This window comes from Corvus cornix, chromosome 3 (genome assembly GCF_000738735.6).
Source record: "Corvus cornix cornix isolate S_Up_H32 chromosome 3, ASM73873v5, whole genome shotgun sequence".
Taxonomy (NCBI): domain Eukaryota; kingdom Metazoa; phylum Chordata; class Aves; order Passeriformes; family Corvidae; genus Corvus; species Corvus cornix.
Window position 1 is genome coordinate 114147789 of NC_047056.1, and position 10338 is coordinate 114158126.

General features: G+C 66.6%; 1 protein-coding gene across 1 annotated transcript in view; it reads left to right on the forward strand.

The window, feature by feature from the left end:
- DTNB (dystrobrevin beta) overlaps window positions 1–1308 on the forward strand; it is a 121293-nt gene extending 119985 nt beyond the window's left edge. The window contains exon 21 of the mRNA XM_039568619.1: window positions 308–1308. The gene's annotated coding sequence lies outside the window, so the exon portion shown is untranslated. The remainder of the gene's footprint in view (window positions 1–307) is intronic.
- The last annotated feature ends 9030 nt before the right edge of the window (window positions 1309–10338 follow it).

Consider the following 10338-nt stretch of genomic DNA (forward strand, 5'->3'; position numbering starts at 1 on the left):
ATCTGATGGGGGTCTGATGGTGGTTCTGATGGGGTTCTGATGGGGGTTCTGATGGGGGTTCTGATGGGGTTCCTGATGGGGATCTGGTGGGGGTCTGATGGGGGTTCTGATGGGGGTTCTGATGGGGGTTCTGATGGGGATCTGGTGGGGGTCCTGATGGGGGTCCTGATGGGGTTCCTGATGGGGTTCCTGATGGGGTTCTGATGGGGGATCTGATGGGGGATCTGATGGGGGATCTGATGGTGGTTCTGATGGGGGATCTGATGGTGGTTCTGATGGGGGATCTGATGGGGTTCTGATGCCACAGGCTCCGAGGTTGCGCTTGCGATCGAGGGACGTCTCCCCCCTTCGGAAGAGGCAGTTCCAGCCCATCCATCACCATCGTGCAACTGTGACTGATCTCCACCACCTGCTGCCGACACAGCTCTCCCAAAACCACCTGGGGAGCTCTCCCGAGACACCCGGAGGACTCTCCGCAGGCACTGCCCCTTAGGCCATTGCATGTACCCTCGGTGTGTTTCCTAACGGTGACCAGACCATTCCCACTGGCTCGGCGAGTCATGGGAGGCTTAAAAAACAAAAAAAAACCTGAAAGGAAACTGCTGGTGGCTGTTCCCGCTCCGTGTGCTGCTCCATTCCAGTCTCCTCCCGAACAGTGCCACTGTCACGCCCCACTCTGGTCATTCCTCCTGGCTTCTGTCCCTCCCTGTGCATGGAACAAGGGGTGCAGGCCCTCCCAGGGTCCCTCCTGCACGGCACGAAGGGGATTCAGCCTTTAAAAACCCACCCGGAGTCAGGCGTGAGGGCATGTCCTCGGGGGTGGGCGGTGGGGTGCAGGTGACGGCCCGTGATGGGCCACCAACCTCTGGCATTCCCAGCCCTGCTCTTAAAACGTTCCCATCCCAAGCAGGGAATTGAGGGAGGAGCATGGCCAGGCTGAGAGGAGCATCAGCATCGGGAGTTGGGCTCAGCTTTGGTGGAAATGGGGGAAATAAGGGAGCGGGGGATGGCAGCTCCCCCCGGCCCACTCTGGGCTCCATCGCCACTCCCAAAACGTGGCCACAGGTCCCAGCCATGGGCGGCTCCAGCACTTCTGCCCCGTGGTGCTCAGGAATGCTACTTTTAGAGGAAGGAGCCGAGGGCCCTGATGCATCTATAAACGTTTATGGAGGGTGATGGGTGAAGGGAGCGAGGAACCCTGCGAGCACCCCCGGCCCTGCCCCCTCCCCGCACCCCCGGGAACCGGGAACGCGCTCACCGGCTCCCTCCGGCCGCGGGACAGGGACAATAAACACCCTGGTGGCCACAGGTTTGGCTCGATGTAAATGTTGGGAACGAGCTGCCAAGGAGGGAAGGGGAGCGATGAGAACCCGGAGCAAAGCAGCAGCTTCGGTCAGCCAGGGGGGACAGGGAGGGGGACAAGGAAGGAATGGGGATGGGAACGAGGACAGGGATGGGGAGAGGGATGGAGATGGGGATGAAGATGGGAATGGGGATGAGAATGGGGATGGGGAGAGGGATGCAGACAGAAACGGGGATGGAGATGGGGACAGGGACAGAGATAGGGACAACTTCACGTGGGTTTTCAGCTGAATTTGCCCTGTTCAGCCCTGCAGCGTCTTTGGCTGCATCGTGGGTCCAAGCAGGGAAAATGGGGCTGTGGTGGTGGCGGCCATCGGGAGCTGGGGGTGTCACAGCTGCACAGGAGTTGGGGTCTTTCCCCCCAGGCAGAGCTGAGAGGGGCCGGGGTCTCCCGGCAGGAGGCTGGGGGTGCCCAGCCAAGCCCTGCTGGGGCCAGCACCAGAGCCGGTGGCACTGCCGGGGCCGGGACGGTGGCAGCCAGCAGAGCTGGGGCACCTGGGCTTTGTGCCCAGGAAAACCTAGCAGGATCCATCACTTGCAGGGGATGGGAAAGATCCTGCAGGACCTCCCCAGCCTCCCCTGACACCGAGGAGAGCGGGATTAGGGGTGCCCAGGGAAGGCTGTTGTGACAGGTCACCCAAAGGTGTCACTTAGGGAGTCAGTGCTGGTCCCCAGACCCTGCCAGTGGAGTCCAGCTGGTGCCAGTGTCCCTGAGGCAGGGCAGGGTGGGCTCAGCTGGGGCCTGGGATACAAACTGAGCCCAGGAAGCACCAGGACAAGCCTTCACATGGCTCCAAGCTGTGCTGGGGCCGTCGAAGGAGTCCCTGCACCAGGCAGGATGCCCGGAGTCATCCCACACCCCAGTAACACCGAGCACCTCCACCAGTGCCATGCTGGGATGTTGTGTCGGGGAAAAACACCCAGCACCCAACCTCCCTACACTGAACTCTGAACCTGAACTTTCCTGTGCCTTCGGGACAATCGCCTTAACCCCGGAGGAAGGTCCCAGCCTGGGTCCTGCTCCAGCGTGTGTGGGGTCCTGGGGCTGTGGGCACCGGGCCGGGGTCTGGCTGCTCCCCATCTGCTCCCCCCTCTCCTTGCCCAGACCCCCAGACCTGTTCCGGAGGCTGCCAGGGAAATCTGCTCTGTGGCTGTAATTCCCTCACCAGCAGTGACCAAACTGCCCTGGGAACACCGGGAATGGCAGCTCTCCCTCGCCCAGGCCATCCTGGTTTTCCAGGGAGACTGCTCCGCTCCCAGGGGACAGCCAGTCCCAGTCCCCCGCAGGGCCCCGCTGCCTCATGCTGATTAAACTGTAATTAACCCCCTTTTTAATTGCCCCCTGGGCTGACCACAGGCTGGGGCAGAGCCATGGGGCTCACACCAGCTGCACCCTCCGGGTCGGGATTGCCATTTGCAATTCCCTGGGGTAAAACCAACCCGGAGGGAAATGCACCTCAAAGCATTTTCCCATGGGCAGTCCCCGGGGCAGAGCCCGGGGTTAGTGCCAGGAGAGGGGCACCCCAATTGCCACTGGCAGGGAACAGGGTGGGAGCCACGCGAGGTGCCACAGCGGCTGCTCTGTGGGTGACACGCACAAGGACAGCGTGGCCTTGGCCACTCCTGGCTCCCCGAGCCCCGGCAGTGCCCACGCAGCCGGAGTGTCCCGGGGGGCCACGCCAAGCTCCGGTGCCATTCCCTATTCCTGCAGGCACAGGGGAGTGCGGGAGCAAGCTGGATTGTCCCCGGGAGCGGGACTGTGCCCGGGAGCGGCTGGCGAAGCCGCGCCGGAGCCGATGCCGTAAGCACGGGGAACGATTCCAGCAGCAGCCTGTGAGCAGGGAGCCATGTTCTGTCATCCGCCAAATATTTAATAAATCCATCTCCTCCCTGCGGGGTGTCCTGTCCCTTCGCCATGTGGAAAAGGCAGGGATTTCATGAAAAAAGGGAAGAAGGGTTTTCCTAGGCAGCGGCTGCTCGGAGGCGGGAGCAGCTGCGGGCGCTGTGCCGTGGGGCCGCGGCAGAGCCGGAGATCCCCGCATTGGTCATGGCCGCAGGTCACCGGCGGCGGACAGAGCTGCCAGTGTTCGGCCTCGGCACGGCGCCGGCCAGGCACAGCTGCCCCCGCCGCCAGATGTGCCCCCGCCGCACACGCCGCACATCTGGCACGGGAGAACAGGCTCGGAAGCATCAGGGTGGTGACACCCACAGCAGAACCCCCAGTGCCTGCCAGAGACTCCCTGGGCTCCGTGTGGCCGCCGCTGCCCCGGACACGGAGCCGCTGCCGGCGGGAGCCTCGGGCCCCATCCGCCCCCGCACTGGGCTGGCAGATGGGTCACAGCCGGCACCGGCTCCCCGGGGGACGCCCAGCGCCCGCTGCCAGGCCCAGGAGCGATGCCGGACACCCGGACCCTCCCACCACCGCTGCCGAGGGACCCCCGCTCCCACCATCCCGGCAGAAACCTTATCCCTGGGAACCCGCGGGCTGCCGGGCACAGGTGCGTCCTCTCCACTCCCCAGCCCCAGTTTGGCACAGCAGTGCCCCTTTCCCGGTGGCCATTTGTTTTTTGGATTAGGTATCCTGGTGGGAAAGATCCAGACCCTTCCCAGAGCCGGGGGCTCCCGGGCTTGGAGCAGCTCTGGGCTCCTCAACCCGGCATGAGGTGAGAGTGGGGTGAGGAAACGCAGGCAGTCCAGGGACACCGTGTGCCCACGCACTGAGCCTTGGCGTGTGCCCGGCTCTCCCGGCACCCGCGGGACACCATCCCACCACCGGGCTCTGCCCACCGCTGCCCACCCCCGCGCTGGGTGCCGCCTGCCCTGTCCCATCTGTCCCCTCCCTGTCCACAGCACCCCGAGGTCCCTGCCCCACGCACCCCGTCCCACCCGCGCCCCCCGCCAGGCTCCGTCTGGGGACACGAAACCCCCGCGGCGGCTGCTGGGGCCCTGGGGCGCCCCGAGCTGTCCCTCCCACGGTAAGGGTCCCCCCCCGCCACCCTGTCCCCTCCCACGGGGACGTGGGGGCTGTGCAGGCTCAGCCAGGCCCAATGGCACCGATGTCCCCGTCCCTGCCCCGCTGCTCATCGCACAGGCAGTAACCCTTTCACACCTCATTAGAGCCGTAATTAATCCCGATCATTCCCAGCTGCGGGGGGAGGGGCAGCCCCCGCTCAGAGTGGGGGGCCGCAGGTGGGCTCAGCCCCACGAAGACCCCAGGAACGCCATGGAGACCTCAGGGTCTCAGTGCACCCCAAGGAGACCACATGGACCCCAAACACCTCACAGAGACCCCAGGATCTCGGTGCACTCCAAGGAGTCCTCAGGGACCCCCTGTATCCCAGGAATCCCATTGGTCTGGGGAGAAGGTCGGCCCCTGCCGGCCCCGTGTCCACGGGGCTCCAACACCCGCAGCCAGTCCCGGGGCAGCCCCGGCGTGGGGGCACAGCTGGGGGCACCCGGTGTCCCCCCGCACGGGTCAGTGCCAGATCCCGGGGCTGCTCCCTGGGCCCCCCCGGCCGCTGCGGCTCCTTCCGTCCCCGGATCAATCCCTTTACGCCGCTCCAGGCCGCTGACCCCCCCTGCCCTTCATCCCAGCCGTCCTCCTCCTCCTCCTGCCGCACCGAGCGGGGCCATCGGTGGCAAACACGACGCCGCAGGTGCCGGGAGCCCCGAGCCTGTCCCGGCTCAGCGGGGGCCGTGGCCGCTCCCGGGCCCCGCCGTGCCACACGCAGCTCCGTGTGGCACAGCCGCGTCCCCAGGGACGAGCCACGGCCACGCGCTCCGGTGCCGCCAGCACTCCCACAGCCCCGCGGCTGCTGCGTGCCAGGGGTGGCACAAGCCCCGGTGGCACTCGGGGACGTGGCACCAGGGACACGGCCCCACTGAGCCCCTTCCAGCCCCCTCCTCCCGCAGGCACGGCAGCGGCTGGGGCCCGGGGCACGCGGGGTCACCGCGGTCCCCGTGGCCGGGGGATGCCGGGACCGTCGGCCATTTCTGCTTGTGCAGGAATTCGGCGGTGATTGCATAACAAGGAGCCCTCGGAGCTGGAAAGGAGGTCAGGCGGGAGCGGGGGGAGCGGGGACAGGCCGCATCTGCTCACCCTCCCGGGCTGAGGCGGCAGGAGGGAGCCGCACGCCGGGAGTGGCACCAGGACACAGCACGGCGACCTTGCCCAGCAGCGGCAGTGCCGGGGGCACGGGGGTCCCTCGGGCCACGGTGCCACCACATCTGCGTCTATTGAGATCCCTCTGGCTATGGGAGCATCACACCTGTGTCCCTTGGGTCACTTGAGCCGTGGTGGCACCATGCCTGGGTCCCTTGGGGTCCCTCACATCATGGTGACATCACACCCGTGTCCCTCTGAGGTCCCTCAGGCCGTGGTGCCATCACACCTGCATCCCTTGGTGTCACCATCCCTTGGCCAGCACCGCTGCCGCCCTCATTGCCCCATGTCACCCCTCGGCTCACCAGCAGCGGTGGCACGCTCCTCATGCCCCGTGTCCCCAGGGCCTGGCAGAGGTGCCTGGAGAAAGTCACCCGCACCCTGGCACACCAATGCCACCCCGGCACACGGCGACGCTGCCCAGCAGGTGACACCGGCTCCCCCCGCGCCGAGCAGCCCCGGCTGCTCCCCGGGCTGTCTGGGCTGCCCGTGTCACTGGCACCGGCTTAATTTGGTGCCCGCCCTCCAGGCAAGTTTAATTAATCCTATCCCCGCCCGGAGAGACCTGCCTGGGCTTTGGCAGCTGTCACCGTGTCACCGGGTCGTGGTGCCGCTGCTCTCTCAGTGACGAGGCTGAGCTGCCCGAGGGTGCTCAGCATGGGGGGACCTCAGGGACCCCCAGCTCTGCCGGGGTGTGGGGTGGGCGGCCGGAGCCTGGGGAGCACCAGTTCCAGGGGGAACACCCTGGCAGTGCACGAGGGACAGATGGCTCCTGGTGCTGCCCCGTCCACGGGACAGGAGGTTTAGGGCAGTTGGAAGAGCCCTGAGGGAGCTGCTGCCCTCCTCCAGCCACCCCGAGCTCCCCGTCGGGGATTATCCCGGGGGATAATTCCACCTGTTTCCAAAAGGAGCTGCCAGGGCAGGAGTGGCTGCGGAGGAGCCGGCGGGGTGGGACGACAGGCAGGTGGGCCCAGAAGGGAGGGAAGGTGGCCCCAACACTCCCAGCAAGGCAATGGCAACAGAGCCCCATGGACACGGGCAGGGGACCCAGCTGGGGACACATCCTGCCCTGGGACATGGGGACAGGGCTGAAAAAGCCAAACACTGGAGGCTGATCTGCTCAGAGGCCGTGGAGGTTTCTCAGGGGCACAGCCCCAGCCATCGGGCTCCTCAGCCTTGCAGAGCTCTTTGGAGCATGGAAGGGATGGAATGCCAGCTCCCATGGAGCAGGATGGCTGTGCAGGAGCACGGAGACAGCAAGACCTGGTGTGGAGGATGGATGACCCATGGCCATCCTTCTCCTCCTCTGCCCAGCCCAGCCCAGCTGAGCATGGGGCTGTTCCCCAGCATGGGATCTGGGGGGTAAATCCCAATCCCAGCCATCACAACCCTGCCCATGGGATTTGGGGGCTCAATCCCAATCCCAGCCCAGCAGGACCCCGCCTGTATGATTTGGGGGATCAATCCCAGTCCTCTGCTCTGGTCCAGGGGCACCTGCCCCTTTCCAGCAGGGATCCCCAGCACCCACAGGACTGAGCAGGGTGTATCCCACCAGGGAACACACCATCAATTAGCATTGTTAATTAATGCGTTATTTTGCAGTGCCCCCCTGTGCACTAGGAGCCTTCCAGCACTGAGGGCGAGGGGAGCCCTGCCCATGGGGCTCCTCCCGGGGCTGCATCCCGGCACAGCCAGGCAGGAATGGGGCTGCCAAAGCACAGCCAGGTGGTGCTGGGCCCTTCCATGCCCGTGCCAGGGTCTGTGGCACAGCCCTGGAACCCCAGGCAGTGTCCAGGTGGTGCTGGATGCTCCAAGGGTCCCCCCAAAATCACCCCATCCTCAGCACCTGCCCATGCCGGCTGTGGCCCAGATCAAGTCCAGGCTTTTGTGGACTGAAAGCAACACCTGTGCCAGGTGTTGGGAGTGGCACTGTGAGCTTCCCACAGCTCTTCCGGAGTCTCCAGCACTCAAATCCAGCCCCGAGCCCCCAACTCCATGCGCTTCCGAGCAGCCGCTGGGTTGTCCTGGCAGTGCCTGGCTCTCCAATCCCAGTCCAGCTCCCACTGCCCTGCCAGACCCCATCAGACCCATCAGAGGGAGCTACAAATCCCCTTCCCCAAAGACCCCCCAGATCCTAAGGCCTCGAATCCGCTGTGGCTCTCTGCCCGGTGAAATTCCCGGGTGTCCGTGCCCAGCTCTGAGCTTCCCAAGGAGCCGCCAGGCCAGCGCCTCGCAGGGAGGGGATCGAGGACACGCTGGTCCCCCCTCGGCCTGGCACCCCCCTACCCGGGAGGGTCCAGGGGCCGCATGCAGCCCCAGCATGGGGTAACCAGCGGGCAGAACTGCCAGAGATGTCCTGTCAGCGCCCAGGGGCCGTGCTGGTACCAGGGACCAGGGGGACATGGCTGGCACGAGTGTAGGGAGAAGGGATGGGCCAAGAAGGGATGGCTTGGCTTGGTATGGCACGGCCTGGCTTGGCATGGCTTGGCACTGCACAGCTTGGCAAGGCTTGGCACGGCTTGGCATGACACTGAAGAGCCCTTAACTGCACTTGGTTTGGCTTGGTCTGGTACTGTCTGGCTTGGCACAGTACAGCTTGGCTTGGCTTGGCATTGCACAGCCCTGGACTCTGCTTGGCTTGGCTTGGCTCAGACCAACCTGGCCTGGTTTGGCATGGCACAGCTTGGCACAGCACGGTGTGGCTTAGCTTGACACTGTACAGGCCTTGACTCTGCATGGCTTGACCCTGCCTGGCTTGGCTTGGCCTGGCATGACTTGGCTTGGCATGGAATGGCTTGGCTTGGTCTTAGCATGGCAGAGCTTGGCAGGGCTTGGCATGGTATGGCTTGGCCTGGCATGGCACTGCACAGCCATTGACTGCACTTGGCTTGATCTGGCATGGTCCGGCTTGGCATGGCACGACTTGGCTTGGCACTGCACAGCCTTTTACTATGCCTGGCTTGGCCTGGCCTGGCCTGGCCTGGCCTGGCCTGGCACAGCTCGGCTTGGCACAGCTTGGCTTGACATGGCACTGCCTTGACTACACTTGGCTTGGTCCAGCCTGGGTTGGCACAGCACCGCTCGTCTCGGCCTGGCTTGGCACAGCACAGCCTGCTTTGGCACGGCTTGGCACAACAAGGCTCGGTGTGGCACGGCAAGGGTTGGGATGGCACACTGTGCCCCGCGGTGCAGGAGCTCAGCGCCGTGCCGTGCCGTGCCGTGCCGTGCCGTGCCGTGCCGTGCCGTGCCGTGCCGTGCCGTGCCGGCGGTGCCGGTGCGCGCGGCCGGCGGGCTCTAGGACCGCGCGGCGGGCTCGGTGCTGCAGTGGAGGCGGCGGCGCTGCGGGAGGAGGCCTGGCCGGGCAGCGCAGCGGCGGCGGCGGCTCGGCGGGGCTCGGCACGGCTCGGCACGGCTCGGCGGGGCTCTGCGCCGGGCCCGCACCGGCCCAGGTAACCGGGACAGCGCGGACACCGGGACCGCCGGGGACACCGGGACCGGCACCCCCGGCCTGGCTCGGGCGCGCTCGACTCCGCTCGGGCACACTCGGGTCCGCTCGGCTCCGTTCGGTTCAGTTCGGCTGATGCATGCGGCGGGGTTCGGCTCCGTTCGGTTCGGTTCAGCTCCGTCCGGTTCGGTTCGGTTGGTGCCTCCGGAAGGGCTCGGGCCCGTCCGGAGGGGGTTCGGGTTCCTCCGCACGGGTTCGGGTCCCTGCGGCTGAGGTTCGGGTCCCTACGGCCGGGGTTCGGGTCCCTCCGGCGGACTTCGGCTCCCTCCGGCGGGGTTCGGCGGGGCTCGACCCGGGCCGACGCGGCCCCGGTGTCTCCGCCCGTCCCGGGCCCGCGGCAGGAAAACACGGCAGGGCCGGGCCCGCCGGGCCCCCCCGGCCCCGCGCCGCCCCCGCCCGACCCGGCCCCGCTCGGCCCGGCCGTGCGGGCGGGGGTGGCTGCGCGGCCCGGCCGGCCCGGCCCCCGCGGCGCCGCCGTGTCCTTGAGCGCGGCGCGGGCGGCTGAAGGGCAGCGGGGCCCGGTGGCACCGCCGGGTGTCCCCCCCCGGTCCCCTCCCGGCCCGCGGTGTCACCGCCGTGTGCCCCCCGGGGGAGACGCGGGGCCGCGGCCGCCCCTGCCCTGCCCGCGGCGGGGCCGCCCGGGGGAGCGGCCGGGTCGGCCCTGCCCGAACTTCGGGGGTTTTGCACCAAAAAATGCCCCCCCCGGGGGAGGCGCGGGAGGGGGCGGCCGGGCAGGGGCCTGGCGGGGCGCGGGGGCTGTCCGTCCTGTCCGTCCTGTCCGCTGCTTCCCGCTCCTGCATCCCCCAGCTGGGCCACGGCTCGTTTCCCCCTTCTCCCTCGCTGCTCCCCGTCCCCACTCACTTCCCGCTTCCTTCTCTCTTACCCCTACCTGTGCATTTCCCCCTTTCTTCCCCCTTCCCCTCCCCTCTCGCTTCCCCCTTCCCACTCAACTTCCCACTTCCTGATCACTTCCCCCTTCCTGCTCATCTTCCCCTTCCTTCTTCCTTCCCTTTCCCTCTCACTTCCCCCTTCCTGTTCTCTTCCCCCTTCCCGCTCATTTCCCACTACTCTTTCACTCCTCTGTCCCTCTGACTTCTTGTCTCGCTCTTCCTTCCACCTTCCCCATCGCTTCCCTTTCCTATTTGCTTTCCCCTTCCTTCTCACTTCTCCCCCTTTCCACTCACTTCCCCCTTCCCATTTGCTTCCTCCTCCTTCCACTCATTTCCCCCTTCCCACTTGCTTCCCACTTCCGATTCACTTCCCGCTACTGTCTCCCTTCCCCCTCGGTTCCCCTTTCCCCTCCCTCCTC